Genomic DNA, 19,895 nt, shown 5'->3' with positions numbered 1-19,895 from the left:
GTCTTTAATGTCAAAACATTTATAAGTTAAACCTATTTCACTCTTCTTCGAGACGTTTTTTTATTTAGAACTTACGATTTAACGTTTTAAGCAAGTAAGCTACACATAACAAATAAAGAAGGCCGCACTTATGTACAAAGAGACCCAGATAATCAAGTGCAATAAAAAGAATATTCCAACTTAGATTACATAATCTATGCGTTATACTATGCTTGCTGAAAACAACTGGTTGGCAATTGATAATCCAACCTAACAGTAAGAAGAGCTGTCTTATCTTATGGTACTCTTGTTGGCACTTTTCCCCCACAACTTGTGCGTGTTAGCGTCAGTTGAAAATTGATCTGAAAAATACCACATTAAAAAGTTCTGCATCAATTTTATTGTCATACAACATGCAAAGTGTATAAAAGCTTCGCAACAGATAATATTACAAAAATAAATAGAGCAAAATTTATACTAATTGTTTATTTATGTTGACAAACATACTTTTCAAGACGAGGTATAATAGCTGACAGACAATTTTGCAGATCGCAATAACCACTAATACAAAACTTGCCATAATGCAAACATGCTGACAAAATATGTAGCACAGGTAGCTGTATTTTGTTACGGCAAAGATAGCACATGAATAATGAGGACAAGGGAGGTAGCAGAACACAAACTATACCCAGCTGCATGCATGCAGCTGTAACAATACACATGGTGCACCAAGGTCCAAAAGAAACAAAGAGGAAGATGTGAGGACGGCTTCTTTTACTCATCACAAGCTATCCTGTAAGAGCAGACATATTATGCACTGGCTGTAATGTACCCTCAGCAAATACGTAAATAAGTTCCATTAGGTGCCACATTTACAAATCACTCATACAATGTTCTTGTGATCGTCCTTATTCCGATTTTTAACTTGGAAAGCATGACTGAGTTATGTAATGCTTCCCTACGGTTTCGCACATATACAGAAAGAAGTGTTTCTATAAACACGGGAGATCATGGAAGGATGACTGACACATACTTCTTTTAATTCTTTTGTCTTGGCCTTTATGATTATCTACCACAGTAGTCTTTTGTAGAGTGAAACACATTCAGATAATACACTGTGGGCAACAAAGTGTGAATACCTGTTCTTGATTTCTACCTTTCTCAAGTCTCCCGCTAAGGTAAGATTGGTGCAAAAAATTGTCTTCCCAATGTATGCGTTCCCACAAAACAGGAGCAGATGATAAGCCACATTAATGGTGAGTGAAATAAAACATCTGTTCTTAACTTACCACTGCCATTTCAATCTGGTGCGATTTTCTGCTTTGTTGTGTACTCTAGCACAGGTGCTATGCAGTTCACTTGGTGGCCAAAGCAACTCTCACACTATAGCAGGATGTCAATATTGTTTTTCAAATACTAAGCGAAACTCAGGTTATGGGGGACAATTGTAAATTTATAGTTTTGCTTTGTATCTTCATAATGTTGTAGAGCAGGGTAGAAAGCAAGAACAGATATTTATAATTTGGGTTCCCACTGTGCATTGCATGAATATGTTTCAATGAATGATAAAACTACTTGGTAGAGAAGAGAATTAACTTCGAAGTCTACCATATCGGTAACTGGAAATTTTATGTGTAATTGAAATTTTGTGATTCCCAGTGATGAAGAAACAGTTTTGACAATATGTGCCAAGGCAACTAAGTCACTCATGCTCACAAAGGAAACAAGATAAAAACAACCAAGATTGCAATAAGTTCCAACTTGCAACCTAAAGTGAGACACCTCACATGACTGACTTATGAATTTACTGAGCATAATTTACATCTAGCGCATAATCTGCTTGTACAAGATGACGAACAATTAGTTACGGTTGCTTTCTCTCTGGGGCATTTGGCTCTTCTGAACACATGCACATTGTGTGGCAAAGCTGCGTTGATGTAGCTGGGCACAGCTGTTATTTAGCATCAGTCTGTTTTTATGGTCCTGTACTATTATCATTGTAATTTATAATTAGCAAATAGCCTAACTATTGGGTTGATCAGCTCCATTTTAAACAAAACATACTGGCAGGTTTTCCTGTTTATCGCTAACAAAATGATGGGTACATCATTTCAGATTTAAAGAAACAGCTGTGGAACAGAACAAATGCTGAAGACAGAAAATCTACAATGACCAGTACCTTCTTTATTAAATGCCATGTACTAGCTCTTTCTGCAATTAATACCATTATTACCAAAAATTGTAGCCTGAAACAATAAGTGGGAAATATTTACAAAGGCGACAGAGATTAGAACTGCATGTTAATTACATATGTCTTCTTAAACAAGATCACAATAATTGAAGTTTCATTAGTTTTAGCACAACACTGGCATCCCATTATTGAAGCTAGTCAGTGCTGAAGGTATTGTTAGTTTGTAGGAGTCCTCACACTGGCAGCTCTGAAATATATGTCACCATACTTGGTGGAACATGCTTTGCTCTTTCGGATATAACTTTGCCAAAAAGCCTTCTGTAAGCCTTGTTGGACAATTCTGTGTGGAAAAGAAATCTATTTGATCATTACTTTTTGGGTATGTGTATCTCAGAACTGGTGCTAGTCTGAGTTCTTACAAAGTAGACGTTATTGAGTACTCTAATTCTAATGCCTGCCACAGCTAAAATTTATGTTAGTGAAAATTGTCGCACTGTCATGAAGCAGTTATGTTCAATAATTAGTGGCAGTCACCGGTGAAACACTCAGTACAAAAGACAAATATATGGAGTCTAAATTTAAGTGTCCAACAAAGTCACGTCTCAAGTCTACATTTCACAGAACTGTCTTTTTTTTCTGTTAGTGTGCCAATACCAATTGCACATTCAAAAACATTTTAGTATTGCACTTCTGGTAAGTGCAGGAAAATTCACCGTCTTTAACAGAAGCCCTTAGGAAGACGGCCCATATTCGCTTCGACAAGAGGACATGCCTTAAGCTTTGCGTCGCTATGTTGTAGGTCACTGTAGCAAGGGGAACGTTTTGCTGATTGAATATTACTCGAAATATCTTTATTATTTGTACTAGAGGTTTCAAAAGAGAGCCAAATGTAGAGTTCTTCATGCAGATTTCATATATTCCATTAGTTTTTGTTTAGCTGCTTCTTGAGTTATGTCCTATACAACGGCAAAATACATAGTGATATTTGCGGGCACTTTCTTGAGTATTAAATTTTCACAAAAAAGCAGTGTGCTGCAGCTAACTCAGCTCCCTGTAGACTGCAAGGTGCCGATATCTATTCAAACGGCACGAAAAGTTACTAGAAGTATGCAAGATTAGTAGGCAGGCAGGCAGGCAGGCCTGCTACTGAAATTATTGAGAATACTTCAATAATTTTTTCTCACAATAGCGTGAGAATAACCTTGTGTTTTATAATTGTCCTTTACAAATTAAATTTGGCATACATACTCTCCAAGATAAGCAGAATACCAGTATCTAATTGAAATTGCAATCTAAAAATGATTTAAAGTTGCCTAATATTTTTTGCATAATTCCAGTAATTGTACAAGCTGTTTGGATAGGTATCGCCACTTTGCGGTATACACCTAGCTAAATAAGATACAGCATGAAACCATTTGCGAAAGTTTTACACACAAGTGCCCCCAAAAATATATTGCCACTATGTAGGACATAACTAAACAGCAGCTACACAAAAACCAATGACAATTCAAATCTACATAAAACTCCCTATGAATAGCAGTACATTCAAATTTCTAGTACAAATTAAAAAAGTTGTTTCGAGGAGCATTTCCCCTTAATAAGTGGGTGCCAGTGTTTCTACCAAAGGGTTACAAAATGCCTTGAGGCATACCATAGGGAGTTTTATAAATAGCACACGCATGCATCTGTCTAAAAAGTCCCATGCCCTGCTTGCATTCCTTAGACATTTTTCTGCATTCTGTTGTATGTCACCAATTTATGAACTCGCGGATTTTTTATCCGGTGCAAAATTGTGCGTAACCGAGATTTGAACCACAGTCCTCTTTCACACGAGGCGGATGTTCTACCTCTACGCCGCCGCTGTCCTTCTATATTAATGGAGAAGGAATCAAGTTGATAGAATGGCGAACGCAGTATCACGTCGGCTTTACGACAATGGAATAACGTTTCTGAAACGATGATGATGGTAAGACGACAGCGTGACGACGACGGCACGGTGACGATGACACTGTGGCAATAGTGTGACGTCGGCGGCATGCAGAGAATTAGGACAATAATTACAATAGCCTGACAACGGTATGAGAATGATATGATGAGAAGTGCAAGGCAACAATGGTGTGACAACAACAGCATGACGAGAGGGATGGTGAAGCTTGGGTGAGAACGATAACACGGCCACGACGACTGTATGACAATGTTTGTCTGCCGACTGCATTACAAGTATCGCTACCGCCATGACACGGCGTCAGTATGATAATGGAAGCTTGGCAGCGACTGTCTCATGACGATGCGATGAATACAATGAGCTTACAATGGTGGTATAATAACGACGGGATCACGACAGCTTTAGCACGGTAAGACAACGGAGATGTAATGACGTGGATGAAACACTGACAGCTAAACGACGGTGGGATGACGTTTCTGTAGGTATTACGATGATAAAACGAAAGCGTGACAATTAGGGAATGACAGAAATCGTATGATGACTCTGCGACGACAAACGCTGGCGAGTGTGGAAGCACGAAGTTACAACGGTCAGGATAAAATGACCACAACGGCCTGTAGGTGAACGTGAGACAATAAACTCATGGCGACAAGCGCAGGACGACGATCCCATGAAGACCACGCAATGACAATGACGGCACGATATTTGTGTGAAGACGACGAGCGGACGAGTGTATGACGACCGTGACATTATGTCTATGGTATCATTAATTGTGTATGACAACGCTGGTATGGCGAAAATAGCGCGATCACGAGAGCATGACTAGAGTGAGATGAAAGAGGAAGTGATGGCGGTATACTGACCATGATGGCATCACGGAGATGGCGTGACCAAGAATGCCTGACGACTGCATATTGACAATGGCGTGATGACAACGGCATGACCAGTGTCCAATGACAAACACAAACTGACGAGGATCCATGCAACGAAAAGGGTGGTATCACGACAACGAGCAGACACGCAGTGGCCGAAGCTATTATACAATTTTGGTCTCTGTAGGCGCAGTGGTAGTCACGATGACAGTATTGATCCAGTCAGACGAATAAGCTGGAACGATGACGACGCCTCATGACCGTGACCACTTACCTAAATGTTCAAGTTGGTAGACAGCTTGGCGCCACTGGAGGCTACGTAATACTATTATCATTCTTCGAACGTCGCTATCTAATTAGCATCATGCCGCCATCGTCATGCAGCTTTTGTCGTACAATTGACGTAATGTTTTGTCCTTCCATCGTCGTCGGTGCGTCGTCGTCATGCAGCCGTCGTCAAAGCTTCACCTTTATGGGTGACATCTGGTAGTGAGTGCCTCAGCGAATTGGGCCGATATAGGACACACTGTATGCCGCATGTAGCGCAGGCATTAGGAGTCTCAGAATGACCACTAGAGATTTTAAATTAACGTGACTTCAGCAATAGAGTGTGTCACTGCATTGCTTGAATGCTAATTGGCTTGCTGTCGACAGTCAGCGCAAGATGGATTCTGTGATAATTATGAGGAAAACTCGAAGCGGTACGAAGAAGACGAGAACAAAATCAGAAACGCACACACACAGCATGATATAAAAGAGGCCTAGGTCAGAAAAATGGTGACATATTCGTATATCCAACGATAGGCTTCAGTTATTGGTTCAGGAAGGTAAAGACCCCTTCATGGACTCCCGTTCTCAGCAAGGATAGATTGTTTGAAGGCAGTGAACCTAATTCTTGTGGCAGGGAGTAGCGCTTTCATTGGGGACGCCAAATCCGAAAGCTAGGCCGTCTAATAACGTCGCCATTCTTCGTGGAGTGGGTCTCTCTCATAGCATGAAGGTTGTTCTCGGCAAAGTGCGAAAATCAGCTCTGAACCAAAATTTCCTGCTGATCAGTTTCTATCCATGACAACAGATATGGCAGAGAAGGCCTGTGAACATGAACGGGATCACGCAACCAGATAAAGCGTTGACATTGTTATTAAGAATGTTCAACACAGGATGCAACGTATAGTACCATGTAAAAAAGTGTTATGCCGGATGAAGGACAACAGCATAAATGCCCCTCAGTCCCACAAAAAAGGCGTGTTCGTCCTTTTACCAGAACGCCTCTAAAGAGCGAAAATCTACGACGCAGTTACGAAGAATTTTAAAGCAGTCAAATTTGATCCGTAAAAGCAATGAAATGCTGCTCTCAATTGCCTGGAGATCTCAATGTTGAACCTATAAAGAAGATGACTAGCAAAGCAGAATTTCGGTATCTCGAAGGGTTTTTTCCGTTCAAAACAAATAAGGTGAGCCAAACTAGTCACTAAGGGTTATTGTACCTGAAAAGACTTGAAGGCAATTGCATGTCGGATGTTTTTTGCAAGGTCATGTAAAGAAGCTGCCGGTGAATGACCCCTACCAAGTGAGAAGTTCCGAAGAATTTGTGAGTGAACTGATGGTACCTTGTGGTGCAAATCTTGTAGGCGTCAACAGGTTTTCTGTCTATTTGGAAGATCTGCCTCATTCACTTCCTTGTAACAGTTTGCTGGTTGCCGGACGTGGAATAATAATGAAACATGTAAACAAGAAGTTCACAACTCAGTAGGCCTAAACGTGGATGATTTCATATTACTCCTAGGATTTTATCTTCAGTCAACAGCCATTAATTATCACGCAAATGTGTATATAATGGAAAGCGGTATTTCTATCAGTTCATCCATAGCACCCTTGCTTAGAAATGTATTTTTATGCAGCATTTACGAACGCATTTCCGATGCATTAGTTCACTCCCCATTTACGCGCATAAATGGCTACTTGGACGAGCACCTCGTTCTTCTAAAGCAGCGACCTGGTTATTTATTCGACGAAGAAACGGAAAATGCTCTGAGAACCTATAGTATGCACGGTGGTGAGTAGCGTTCACCTTTGAAGGGCTGAATAACGCTGACATACAATTCTTAGATAACATACTTTAATTTACTTCAAATCACAATGTTTACTCGGCTTATCAACCTAGGTCTAAGAAGGGCATGCTTCCCTGTAATAGTGCTCATTTAAAACTCGTGAAATGGGGAATAGCCGTCTCCTGTATACAAACTGCAATGAACAGACCCTGACAGCCTTAAATAAAACATAGCCTACTACTGCAGATAGAACGCCTATAAACAGTTATGTACCCGTCTTATTTCAGCATAGCAGTATGTGAAACACTCCTGCAAAAACAAAAGTGCTCTGGAAGAAAAACTGAAAAGCAGGAAAAAGAAAAGAGATCTTTTCATATTGTGACTCGCTGAGGAACATCTTGTCAGCTTGGTCGGAAGAAGACGACGCTCTTGACTTCGCGCACTGTCTACCATATTGTCAGCCGCTAGGATTATTGTAAATATCCTATAAATATGCGCCGCACTCTTTGTAACCCCGTAACATTTTTGGTGGAGGTTGCGGGATCATTATCATGATGGATTTACCAGCGGGCGCTCCTAGGCTGCGTCTACAATGCCAGCACAAGGCGAGGATGCTTCGGGCCCGTCGGCACCCACGCCCACCGTCATTCTAGCACAACCCCGCGACCCAGGAACCTTTTCTGGCACCGACGACACTGATGTTGAAGCCTGGCGTCAACTATATGAGCGGGTGAGCTCCAGCAATTACTGGCATCAGACCATCATGCTCGCTAATTTGATATTTTACCTCGCGGGCATAGCATGCGTCTGGTTTCAGACCCACGAGGCGGAACTTACCAGCTAGGACATTTGTAAAGAGAAGCTGAAAGATTTGTTTCGCAAGCCTGTTGGACGTCTGCGCGCCCCCCAAAAAAACCTCGGTTCTCTTGTCCAGACGTGCACTGAATCCTACCTCACGTACATCCAGGACGTGCTCGCTCTGTGCCGCAAAGTGGATCCGAGGATGTCCGAACCTGATAAAGTTGCACACGTCATTAAGGGCACAGCAGATGATGCCCTCCACCTCCTTGTTTTCAATAATTTTTCCACTGTGCAAGACAATATTACCGAATGCCGGTGGTTTGAAGAAGCTAAGAGTCGCCGCGTTGCCCAGCCATTTCCCCGCCTTCCCAGCACGGCTGCTACATCCACCTGCGACGGCCTCCGCAGTCCGCCTACACCCGATCACTCTGATGACGTCCTACACATCATCCGACGGGAAATAGAAGCCTCAGCTCCTATCTTAACCACAACGTGTAGCCCCTACAATTGCCAGGCGACCGTCTCACTCATACAGTGCGTCGTGAGCAAGGAATTGGCCAACATTGGCTTGACCACCTTGTGCTCAGTTAATCGGCCTCTCTACACTCCGTCCAGCACTGCCATACGCACCCGCAGCCTGAATGCCGCAACGCGGTATCGCAATCTGGCCGAATGGTGCACTCCAGACAAGTCTATATGCTTCACTTGTGGCCATATCGGCCACATTTTACGTCACTGCTGGTCTTCGTGGATTTTGCCCCCCTGGCCCTACCATCCATCCCACGGCCCTCAATTCTGGCGACACTTCTCGCCCTATCCGTTCTGGCCGCTCTCCTTCGCCACGTCACCACTTCTCCCGATCACCCCCATCTCGCCGATCACCGTCCCCTAGCTCCTTCCGGCGCACCCTTCCCGAAAACTAACGGGTGCAGCACCTGGAGGGGATGCTGCCAAACCGACCCGACGCAAAAATCCTCTTCTGACCCACACATTGGAATCTCATTAAAGTGAATGTGGATGGTGTACCTGTTACGGCTCTGATTGACACTGTCGCGCACATATCTGTGATGAATGCTCAGCTTCGGAATCCTCTCAAGTCCTTACTCCTGCTCCGTCGCCTGCGCTCCAAGTCGCCAACGGTGGAACACCAGCCGTTATTAGCATGTGTCCGGCTCGCGTGAGTGTCGCCGGACATCATACTTCTGTTTATTTTATGTTCTAGAGCACTGCCCTCGCAACCTTATTCTCGGCCTTGACTTTCTGTCTACACAATCCGCTTTGATAGACTGGTCTCCTTGTGTTGTGCAACTCGCTCTACCTGCTGCTATTGACCCTCCCGATAATGCTACGATACGGCTATGTTCCACAGAGCATGTTCGCCTCCCACGCCATGCCGTTACCTACACAGGTATCTCCCCTGTTCCACCTATACCAGACGGTGACTACGTCGTATCCCCTAATCTGGATGTGCTGCTCTCGCATAACGTCGCTTTTCTTCACACCGTCATTACCATTTCGGACAACGCCTCCTGCGTTCCAATTTTGAACTTTGGACTTTATACACAAGTACTACCGCGCGGAACATCCCCGGCGCAAATAACGCAGGCCAGAGACTACAACATTTCGGCTTTACCTTCTAACAGCTCCTCGTGTACAACTCTTGCTTCGCCCCCTGTCCCTTCAGACTTGAATGCCTTAACAAAAATGATTGCTCCCGACCTTCCGTCCCAGCGTGCTAATGAACTACGTTGCCTCCTTACCTCATGCTGGGACATATTCGGTCTTGGAGAGCGCCTTCTAGGACAAATAACTGTCGTAAAACATCGAATAAACACCAGTGATGCGAGCCCGATCCATCGGCGACCCTACCGGGTCTCACCTACTGAGCGACAATTCATCCAACATGAAGTTGACAAAATGCTTTCTCGAGACGTCATTGAACCTTCTTGCAGCCCATGGGCATCCCCTGTTGTACTAGTTAAAAAGAAGGACAACAGTTCGTGATTTTTAGTGTATTATCGACACCTTAACAAGGTAACCAAGTGGGATGTCTATCCACTACCACGCATTGACGATGCCCTGGATTGCCTGCATGGAGCACAATATTTTTCGTCCATCGACCTTTGCTCCGGATACTGGCAAATTGCCGTCGACGACATAGACCACGAGAAGACAGCATGTATTACTCCCATGGCCTGTATCAGTTCAAAGTGATGCCTTTCGGTTTATGTTGTGCGCCCTCCACATTTGAACGAATGATGGACGCCCTGCTAAATGGTTTCAAGTGGTCCATCTTCCTCTGTTACCTGGACGACGTGACCGGTTTTTCTCCGACTTTTGTGACACACCTCGAACGCCTATCAACGATCCTATCTCTTTTCTGTCAGGCGGGGCTACAATTCAATTCGTCCAAGTGCCACTTCGGTCGTCGGGAAATCTCTGTGCTCGGGCATCACGTCGATTCTTCTGGTGTACGCCCTGATCCCGATAAAATACGGGCAGTCGAAGACTTTCCCGTGCCAACATGTGCCGAGGATGTTCACAGTTTCTTGGGCCTTTGCCCCTACTTCCATCGGATTGTCCGAAATTTCGCCAACGTTGCGCGCCCTCGCACTCAGTTCCTCAAGAAAGACGCCGCATTCATTTGGGACCCTGAGCAAGCTGGTTCTTTCACTGAGCTGATTGAGCTGCTTACGTCCCCGCCCATTGTCGCTCATTTTCATGCGTCAGCTCCAACAGAAGTCCGTACCGATGCCAGTGGTCAAGGTATTGGCGCTATCTTGGCACAGAAACAAGGGCGAGAACGTGTTATTCCCTACGCCAGCCGCCTTCTTTTTTCTGCTGAGCGCAATTATTCCATCACCGAACGCGAGTGTCTGGCTCTCGCTTGGGCAGTGGGTAAATTCCGCCCCTAGTTGTACGACGACCAATTCGCAGTCCTCACTGATCACCACGCTCTGTGTTGGCTTTCGTCCCTCAAAGATCCTTCAGGGCGCCTTGGTCGCTGGCCTTTGCGCCTTCAAGAATACAACCATTCAATTGTGTACAACACCGGCCGGTTACATCAAGATGCGGAGTGCTTGTCGCGCCATCCCGTCGACCCTCCTGACATTTCTGCCACCGGCATACGTGTCACTGTTCTCTCTCTGGCAGCTTTTCGCGATATTGCAGCCGAACAACGTCGGGACGCCTCCCTACAAGACCTTATTCTACGGCTCATTTCAATGACGCCCGATGCTTCGCTTCGCATGTTTGAACTTCAAGATGGTATATTGTGCCGCTCTAACATGCGCCCGGATGGCCCTGCCCGACTCTTAGTTGTGCCTGAGCATCTGCGTCAGACTGTCCTCGCCCACCTTGATGATGTCCCGACTGCCGTTCACCTTGGCGTGTCACGGACCTATGACCGCGTTCGTCGGCGCTTCTATTGGCCTGGTCTCTACCGTGACGTCTGCCGTTATGTCGCGGCGTGTGAGCTTTGTCAACGAAGCAAAAAACCGACCAAACTCTCTGCTGGTCGCCTTCAGCCACTTGACGTACCATCAGAACCATTCTTTCGTGTAGGTGTTGATCTTGTAGGCCCTTTTCCTACGTCTGATTCGGGAAACAGGTGAATTGCTGTACCAATAGACTACACCACCCAGTATGTAATCACACAGACTCTTCCGACAAGCTGTGCAACCAATGTCGCCGACTTCCTCCTAGAGAACGCCAACCTTCACACGGCGCCCCTCGGCACCTCCTCACCGACCGCGGCCGCTACATTCTTTCTAAAGTTGTCAACGACCTTCTGCATTCGTGCGTGACTAAACACAAACTTGCTACTGCTTACCATCCAAAAACGAACGGTCTAACCGAGCGCCCTAACTGCACACTTACTGAGATGCTGTCCATGTATGTCTCCGCTGACCATCGTGACCATTATGCCTGCTGGCCTGAATTACATGTCCCTGTACGCCCGTGGAGCCATACTCAAAGCTCAAGAAGCACGCCATAGTGCCCGACGTAGCCTTGTGGAGTCGCAGGACAATCAGCGACGCTTATATGACGTCCACCATCATGACGTCCATTACACACCGGGCACCCTGGTTCTCCTTTGGTCGCCGTCGCGACGCGTTGGCCTCTCGGCGAAGTTACTTTCACGCTACTATGGCCCTTACCATATTTTGCGTAAAGTAACTGACGTCACGTACGAAATTACCCTTCTTGAGCCAACCGTGGCTCAGCATCGCTCCGACGTGGTCCATGTCGCGCGCCTTAAATTGTATCACTCGCCCGCGTCCTAACCAGCACCGAGCCAGTGCTTCGGCCACCGGGGGTCATTTGACACGCTGACGAAGAAGATGTCATCTTGGTCGGAAGAAGACGACGCTCTGGACTTCGCGCGCTCTCTACCATCTTGTCAGCCGCTACGATTATTGTAATTATCCTGTAAAGGTACGTCTAACTGTTTTCACCCCGTAACAATATATTAGCATATGTTCACAAGCTATCCCATATTCTAAAAAAAGCGGCCAATAGGCACCAAATCACCTTGTTGTTTTCCACTACCTGTCAACTCGCAAAATTATGTAATGGCATGAAAAATTGAAAACGCCAGGAATTCACGAATCGCGCAAATGAATTCACGAAATGTACATCTGACGTCATTTACGATATACCTTTAGATTGCGGAAAAGTGTACATTGGACCAAACGGTCAATGTTTTAATGACAAAGCTACGCAGCATAAAAACAATATAAAACAGGTACGATAGTCATTTAGCGTCGCATTGGAACAAATGCTCGACTGCTCCAATGTTCTATGGCGCTAGGATTATGAAGCACGCAAAGAATAAAAAATTAAGAGAAATTGTAGAAGCTTACAGCATTACCAAAGCAGGACATAAATGCGTTAGCACAGGGTCGCTCAGCCTAACAAAACATGAGAGCATTTTTAAAGCGAGAGCTTTACCGGCCGCAAATTTGGGATTTCGCCGTGACCGTGCTCAGAGGAGGCACATGACGTCACACCGTGTTCTTCGTTGTTGCGCTCGCCTCTGCTCGCTTTGCCAGCTGCGTCGCATGCTTGATAACGTGTCGGAGGACTGAAAATCAGAGCTCGCGTGCCGCAACAACAGTTGAGGTGGAAGTATAAACGGCAACAATTCTGATAAGCAGCAGGAGGCCTGAAATTGACATCGTAACGAGATGAAGAGGAAACGAATCGCCCAGGAAACAGACGAACAGAGCGCTGAACGTCTGGCTAAACGCCGCAACATATCTAGACAACCAGACTAACCTGGGCTTGCAATGAAGATTAACCAGGGCTAATCATGCTATGCCATTATATCCTGGTTATAGCCGAGCTAAGCCACTGCCATTTTTTTAGATAAGCACCAATACTTTGAAGAGTACGCATGCATTTCAGCCTTCTGTTTATTGATGGTTTTTGACATATAAAAGTTCTGTGAGCTTTAAATAAATTATCCAGTTAGCATTACAGCGCTCGTCCTGTTGCGCATGTTTGAGATTGCTGTCTTGGATTTTTTTTTTTGTGCCACTTCATGTTTTACTCAAGATGACCCAACTCGCCCAAATCAATTTTTTGCCGTAATTATATTCTCGCGCGCAACGCCATCATATGCTTCGCAATTTTTCCTGCACAGATTGTTTTCTTATACTTGTCAAAGCTTTCAATAAAGTACGCTATAAACTTTTTTTAGTAGCTTGGTAACCTGAATCTTGATCCGAACCATTTTTGATACCTTCAGCACTTTTTATTTCACCAGAAAACCCTTCTGTCTATTTAGCCCTCTTGAATAAGGTGCTCCCAAAGAATCCTTTATTGATGCACTTCCTTTTCAGGCGTATTGATTGCCAGATTTTATCGACGATTTGATGGCATGTTTTCATTTTTTTTAAATTGCGTTCTACAGTCACATTTGCTTTCCTTAAACGGTGCTGCAGTTAGCCCCCTTAGAATGTACGCTAGTTATTCTTTTCAGTGTTTAGAAAGTCAGCGCATCGGTAGGTTGCTTTGCAGCTTAGTAATAGAATAGGTCCGAGATTTGCCGGTTGCTCTGATAATGCCCTCATGTCATCGTCTACGCCCTTGAATCAAATTAAATCAAATCATATCAAATTTTCATTTCATCTGTCAAGAAAGAGAGGAAGAGGGTGGCTGGATAAAAGCAGCATTATTGCCGCTTCACTAAGCCAGGCCTCCTATGGTAAAATTCGCCAGTGTGAAGCAACAATATAGGTACATACCTACCGTAGAATATTCCATGGAGTCGGCATGTTAACATTTTAGAAAAGATAAAACGAAAGCGCTGACGCAAAGCCTATTAGCAATACTGCTGCGTCTGGTGGCAGACATGTGGAAAATAATGCTGTCAACACGAAAACCAAACACAGAAGGTCGGCGCAAGATTCAGATTTCTCTTGCATCTCTTTTATTAGCGGGATGATTGAGCGACTCGTGCTGGCGAAACCGATAAATAAACCATATGAGCATTGGGTTTCAGGTGGTATATTCTTGAAATGCAGCGCGTCTTTATTCTTTAAAGCTAACTGAATGCTCACATGCGCTATCGGTATTTCGTCATTAATTCGGTTGTTCCTGTACTGCTGAAATAATTGATGTGTTATGGAACTTGGTGACGCAGATCTGAAATGAAACAAGCATGACATTTTGCATTGGTACATTGAAATCAAAGAGGCGTTATCACCTTTTGTTTGCGTCACCTGTGTCAGTTTTTATTCTGGTCGTCCCTGCTTCATAGCACGGAATCAAGAAACTAAGTTTTCTCAGTTATGGACCCTGAAACATCCAGTGCAGGAACGTACCGACGCTGCCACCAACCGCAAAGTGCATGACAGGGCGCAAAGAATGCTTCCTTGCAAAAAATGATAACATGACATTAGGAGATTTTCATTTTTAGGGGTAAAATAAAATAATAGGTCTTTACCATATGGACATATGCTGTTTTCAGACATCCTAAATATTTCGCTGGAATACATTCCCTTAAACCACTTTCTATTTTTTCCTTCGGTAGTGTACTGTCATCACGTCATGGCGCACGTGCTGGTCAATTTAGTGCCGAGCTTAGTGATGTTTTGAAATGTTCATGGTCATACGTTCACCTCCTGTGCTGCTACATTGTGCTGCGTAAAAATGAAATAGCAATACGTGACTTAGCGAGCCGAAATAAGTGCCAAACGTTCATCGTGTGTACTTCGGTGGCGCCAACCTCTGCAAACTGATGTGATGACAGAAAAAATAACCAACAACGGAATTTGCATAATAATATATGCATAGTACAATTATTGATACAAGCTGCTCAATAAATGTAGTTTCTTTCTTTTTTTAGCACTAGTGCCTGCATCCGAAGCAAAATAAAACCGAGTCAATTCAATAAATACGTCAGCAGTCATAAACGTTCTTATATGTATTCTGGCAGCTGTTCTTTATTGGTAATGTGTTTTTTATATAATGTGATTTACGTTTCTCTGCTAAGACAAAATAGCAAACCGACATCGCAGCCCTTGTTGGGAGCATGGTTTTATTGGACGCTTGTCGATGGCATCATCCCGTTATCATTTTGGGAAATATATCTGTCTACATGATCAATAAGAACCTCACTTCGCGTAATGACCCCTACACAATCTGGCCGATGAAAAATTTTTATTGGTGTTCCATCAACTAACGTAAAGTGTAACATGTATTTTACGATACTAAAAGGAATGCCCTGGTAATTTAGCATATTTCTCACTCTTGATGGGAACAAAAACGTTTGCCTCATAATATCATAATTTTATTAACGCGGAACCTTATATGCGCCATTACGTGATAATCCGCAGCGATTGTGTGGCCGACGCCAAGAAGAGTAAAAACATACGTGGAGTGACCTCAAAGTTCTAAGGGTGGTTCCTGAAAAAAACATAAATTATTCGCTTCGAGAAAAATGTGGTATGTTTGGGCCTGAGTGGGAATCGAGCCCGTGCCTCCTAGGTGCGAGACGCGCATGCTTCGTTGGCCATATGGTGGCTCCATTGTTCCGCTTCCCTAAAGGTACGCCTAGTCCATGCGCCCTTGCACACTTCACATCGAAACCATTTAGCAGACTAAAGGTGTGGCCTAGTGCGTACCTCATTGAGCACGTGACGGCGCAGCGAATGGGAAAGAGGTGGCGCCACCTTATGAGTGCATGTAATAAGTGCCGAAAAGAAAAGCATTTAAGCAATGCGACTAAATTGCTTACGCATTCCCAAACGTAAGCAGTCCTAATTGTCTCTGTCATATTTATCTGCTCACATGAGAGGTCAGTTACCATGTCCAGAGACATGATCAGTGACGTTTGTCGGGTGAAGTACCATTGAAGGGTAGATCTGGTCGCTGCTATATCATCCGCACGAGGTCACATACACGGGGATTCATAAATAGGAGCGCCTTGTCTGTACACGTGAGAGTTAAGCTTATTGTCGGCTTGATTTCTATAGAAACTGTGCACAGGTTTGTTTGTTAGCAGTGGCTTTCGTTGAACGTTAGGTTTGGGAGTGTGAAATTATCAGAATTCACACAAAAATGAAAAAAAAATGGAGGACGCTTAAGCTTCGTCTTGAAGAGTGGAACGCGATAGCGTTATCGCACCCCGTTCGCACCGCCTACTCAAACGCGGTGCGCCAGCCAGACGTCGCCATCGGCACAGATAGCCGGGCCCCGACACGCCATGAAGGCGGAAGCGATCACGGGGCGAGTGGCGCGCCACGTGTCGGGGCAGCGCCGTACATTCCGAGGGGGGGGATCTTCTGTTTTTGCCGCAAGATGGCTCTGCGTGTGCGCAGAGCGCAGAAGAAATTTAGCGGAAACGTACTTCGCTACTCGTGAAACTGCGACTAGTGTAAGTTACATGGTCATAATTACCGATATAAACCGCAGTATAACTTTCTACTGCACGTTTCTAAGGCAACACTGCATTCACTAGAGGCGATTTTGTCCCGTTTTGAAGGAACGTGTGGTTAACAATGACGGGGGTGTGCCCTATGACATGTTCATGGTATTAGGCATGCACAGCATGTGGAAAACAAGAATGGCTGTCAGACATGCAGATCCTATTGTAAGATCGGTAAGAGAAAACTTCATTGAAAGCATTGCCTATATCTGAGATGTGTACCAGTCCCAGGACTAACAGCCAACGTGGTATCCTGTACTTAATGACCTAGTGTCATTAAAACGTTTTTAGCGATGTCGCATCACCAAGCTACTGGTTGGCGCTTTTAACATTTTTGTGGTGGTTTCTCTGTTTTGTGTTGTCATATTAGAAATAAAGAAAAAAAAAACTCCTGCCTGAGTGGTACCGTCTCCGTCTCAAACTCCGGAGACCCTGGTTCGATTCCCACCAGCCCATCTTGCAAGATGTTTTTTATTTATGAAGTGCCTTCTGGGATTTATCGCTCACGGCAAACGCCGCGGACGCTGACACCCGACGCCGACGACACCGGGTTTTCTGCGACACGAGCTCCTTAACGCTGTCGCGTTAATATTGCAGTGGTGGAGTGGTGCTCCCATCCCTCGTTGAATTGTTGCAAGGTACTTTTATCTTATTTTTCAGCATCATAAGAGGTATCGCAGGAGATGAACACTTCACTTTGTTTTTCTCATGAAACAAATAGAAAAAAAAATATTCACACATGTCACGAAAATCATCAATAGTGCGAAATCTCATCAGCAATCAGTCAGTAGTGCAACTGTTATTACTATGTAAGCATGGCGTTTATATTTATGGAAACTTCAGCAAATTGTTCAAAACATACTTAACTTTTTAACATGTTTATATATGCAAGGATCGACAACGTAGCTTTCGGGCAGCATCATTATATAAATTTTGAAACTATTGCGAACGTTAAACTCACCTCAATTTTCCGAATATGTGTCATGAGTTTTTGACTTTCATTCTGCAAAGCGTGCAAAAATAATAATGGCATTGTGTTAAGAATTACCACAGCAAAAGAATAAGGTTAAGGAAAAAAAGCCAAGCAAATATTTCACTTAATAGTGGTACACGTAATTTGCGACATTGCTTTCTATACGATTTCGAAAGCGGGGCTCTTTTGTACGGCGGGTGTCCTAAGGCTCAGATTCACATCATGCAGGCATGCAAAACACTTGATAGCGTCATGTTTTCAACATCATACATAAATCAAGAGCGCGGCTTGCTATTGCGACCCGATTCTACTCGGTGACGCCAAGCCAGAGGAGACGTGTAACAAGGCGGTTTCCATGTTTTTTTCTTCTTGAAGAATTTTACATGCAAATGAGTGTTTGCTCTGCTTACATAACTTTTTAGTATTGCTGGGCTCTCCCATTCTTATGGTTATAATAATTCTAATGACTAAATGCATGGCATGGCAGTAAAAAAAAGTGGCGCAGTTTCGCCCAAAACACGAAGCACCGACTGCAATTGGTCGGTAGCTACTATACTTACTAAACTATACTAAATTCGTAGATGGCCATATGAAATAAAGATTGTAGCTTTATCGGCCGTACAAACTTCAAACATTTCCTTAATTACTAAATTAACAAGCACGGTGGCACGGGCACACAGGTAAACATGAACACATCTCACTCGACGACCGTGCAAACTAGCAGTCAAAGTGCTGGAGTGAGACACCGTGGCACCAGCAGCCAGTGAATGGACCTCCGTACATCTGTCGCTTCGACGCAACGGAAACGTCCAAACCACAGCGCATACGAAGCTACCGGAACTGCACGCACTCTGCAAAAATCACAGATCGCATTGAAGATGAGGCCGGCGCGGGCGGGCACTGTGACTACGTCAAAGGTCGCTTTCAAGATATGGCGCCCGCACGGCCGCGCACTAAGGAGCAGCCGCTCAAGAAGAACGCCCCTCCTTAGTCGTCGCTGCTTCGTTTCCTATAAAACGTTGCAAATGAGGCGTAAACCAAGTTTAGCCGACCACAAATCGAAAATATTCATAGAGGCTTGCAAAACAAAATTATTAACTAATGCAAAGCCTTCACATGGAAACCGACCACCTAATGGGCGTCTTGCGCTGGAGTTTGAGGTATAGTAGCGGTGCCTGGTGGCGGCACGGGAAACGACATCTGGGTCGTACCTGCTTGGGTCGTATTGAACCCTGGCTGTGGCGAAGCACGTTTCTAGGCCGAGTTTTGCGTCGATTCGCACCTCTTTTTCTGCCCTGTTGCGAGTGCGAAAAGGCTTGTCACTTCTCACAGACGGCGCCGACCACGCTGCGAGCTCGCCGCAGCCTATAGTTTAACGAAAACGGACTCTCCGTGTGCCATGGGACGTAATGCTAGGAGCAGAAGGAATCGGTGACGCCGATCTGGAGAGGCCTAGCCCAGCCTCGAAAAGTCGTCACCGTCATTATTCTGCGTCGTGGGCTGCCATGAACAAGAATGCCTGAATCCCAACATCAGATTCTTCGGTTTCCTTCAAGGCCTCACGAAGTGGAGCGTCGGGCGCGCTGCATAGCTGCAGTTCGTCGCGCTCAGTAAGCGAAACTTCGCGCCTTGCTGACTGCTTCACCTGTCTTGAAGCTTGCTTGATTATCTGCGTTCTAATGTTCGCTCTTTTGCACATACAGTCCCAACAGCAGACCGACATAGCAGCAGGCATGGCTGGCAATTCACGATTCGAGACCCGGACGCAGCGACAATTAACAATTCAACCGATACGAAGTGGTGAAGTGACCAGGTGTGTGCAAATGAGCACAAATGGTCGGGCTCATTCGATGACAATTCACTACTCCACTACGAGCAGCACAGGTTAAGAGAGTTAAATGCGCTCATCCTTGATCTCAAGCTAGCACGTTGAGGCAGCGCAACAAGGCAGTATTGATTGCAGCACACCGTTGTTCGAGCGCTGTCATTAAAACCTACATCAAGCGAGCAGCGCACGAGCTCGCGCTGCAGCGCGATTCGCACGTACGCGCGAGCTCATACATTGCATCAGTTATTAGCAGTTACTAAAAGGGACAGATGGCCGCTACTACAACGCTGGCATAACTACTTGTTTAGCGGCATGCAGTC

The 19,895-nt window shown here is 44.8% G+C and overlaps 1 long non-coding RNA gene across 1 annotated transcript in view; it reads right to left on the bottom strand.

Annotated features, from left to right (window-relative positions):
• Window positions 1–17,703: 17,703 nt before the first annotated feature.
• The window catches only part of LOC140214346 (uncharacterized), a 185,085-nt gene continuing 182,893 nt past the window's right edge, over window positions 17,704–19,895 (bottom strand). Inside the window, exon 3 of the long non-coding RNA XR_011891296.1 lies at window positions 17,704–17,777. This is a non-coding gene — a long non-coding RNA (uncharacterized lncRNA). The remainder of the gene's footprint in view (window positions 17,778–19,895) is intronic.

This window comes from Dermacentor andersoni, unplaced genomic scaffold (genome assembly GCF_023375885.2).
Source record: "Dermacentor andersoni unplaced genomic scaffold, qqDerAnde1_hic_scaffold ctg00000039.1, whole genome shotgun sequence".
Classification (NCBI taxonomy): domain Eukaryota; kingdom Metazoa; phylum Arthropoda; class Arachnida; order Ixodida; family Ixodidae; genus Dermacentor; species Dermacentor andersoni.
This window is presented reverse-complemented; position numbering and strand designations above follow the sequence as displayed.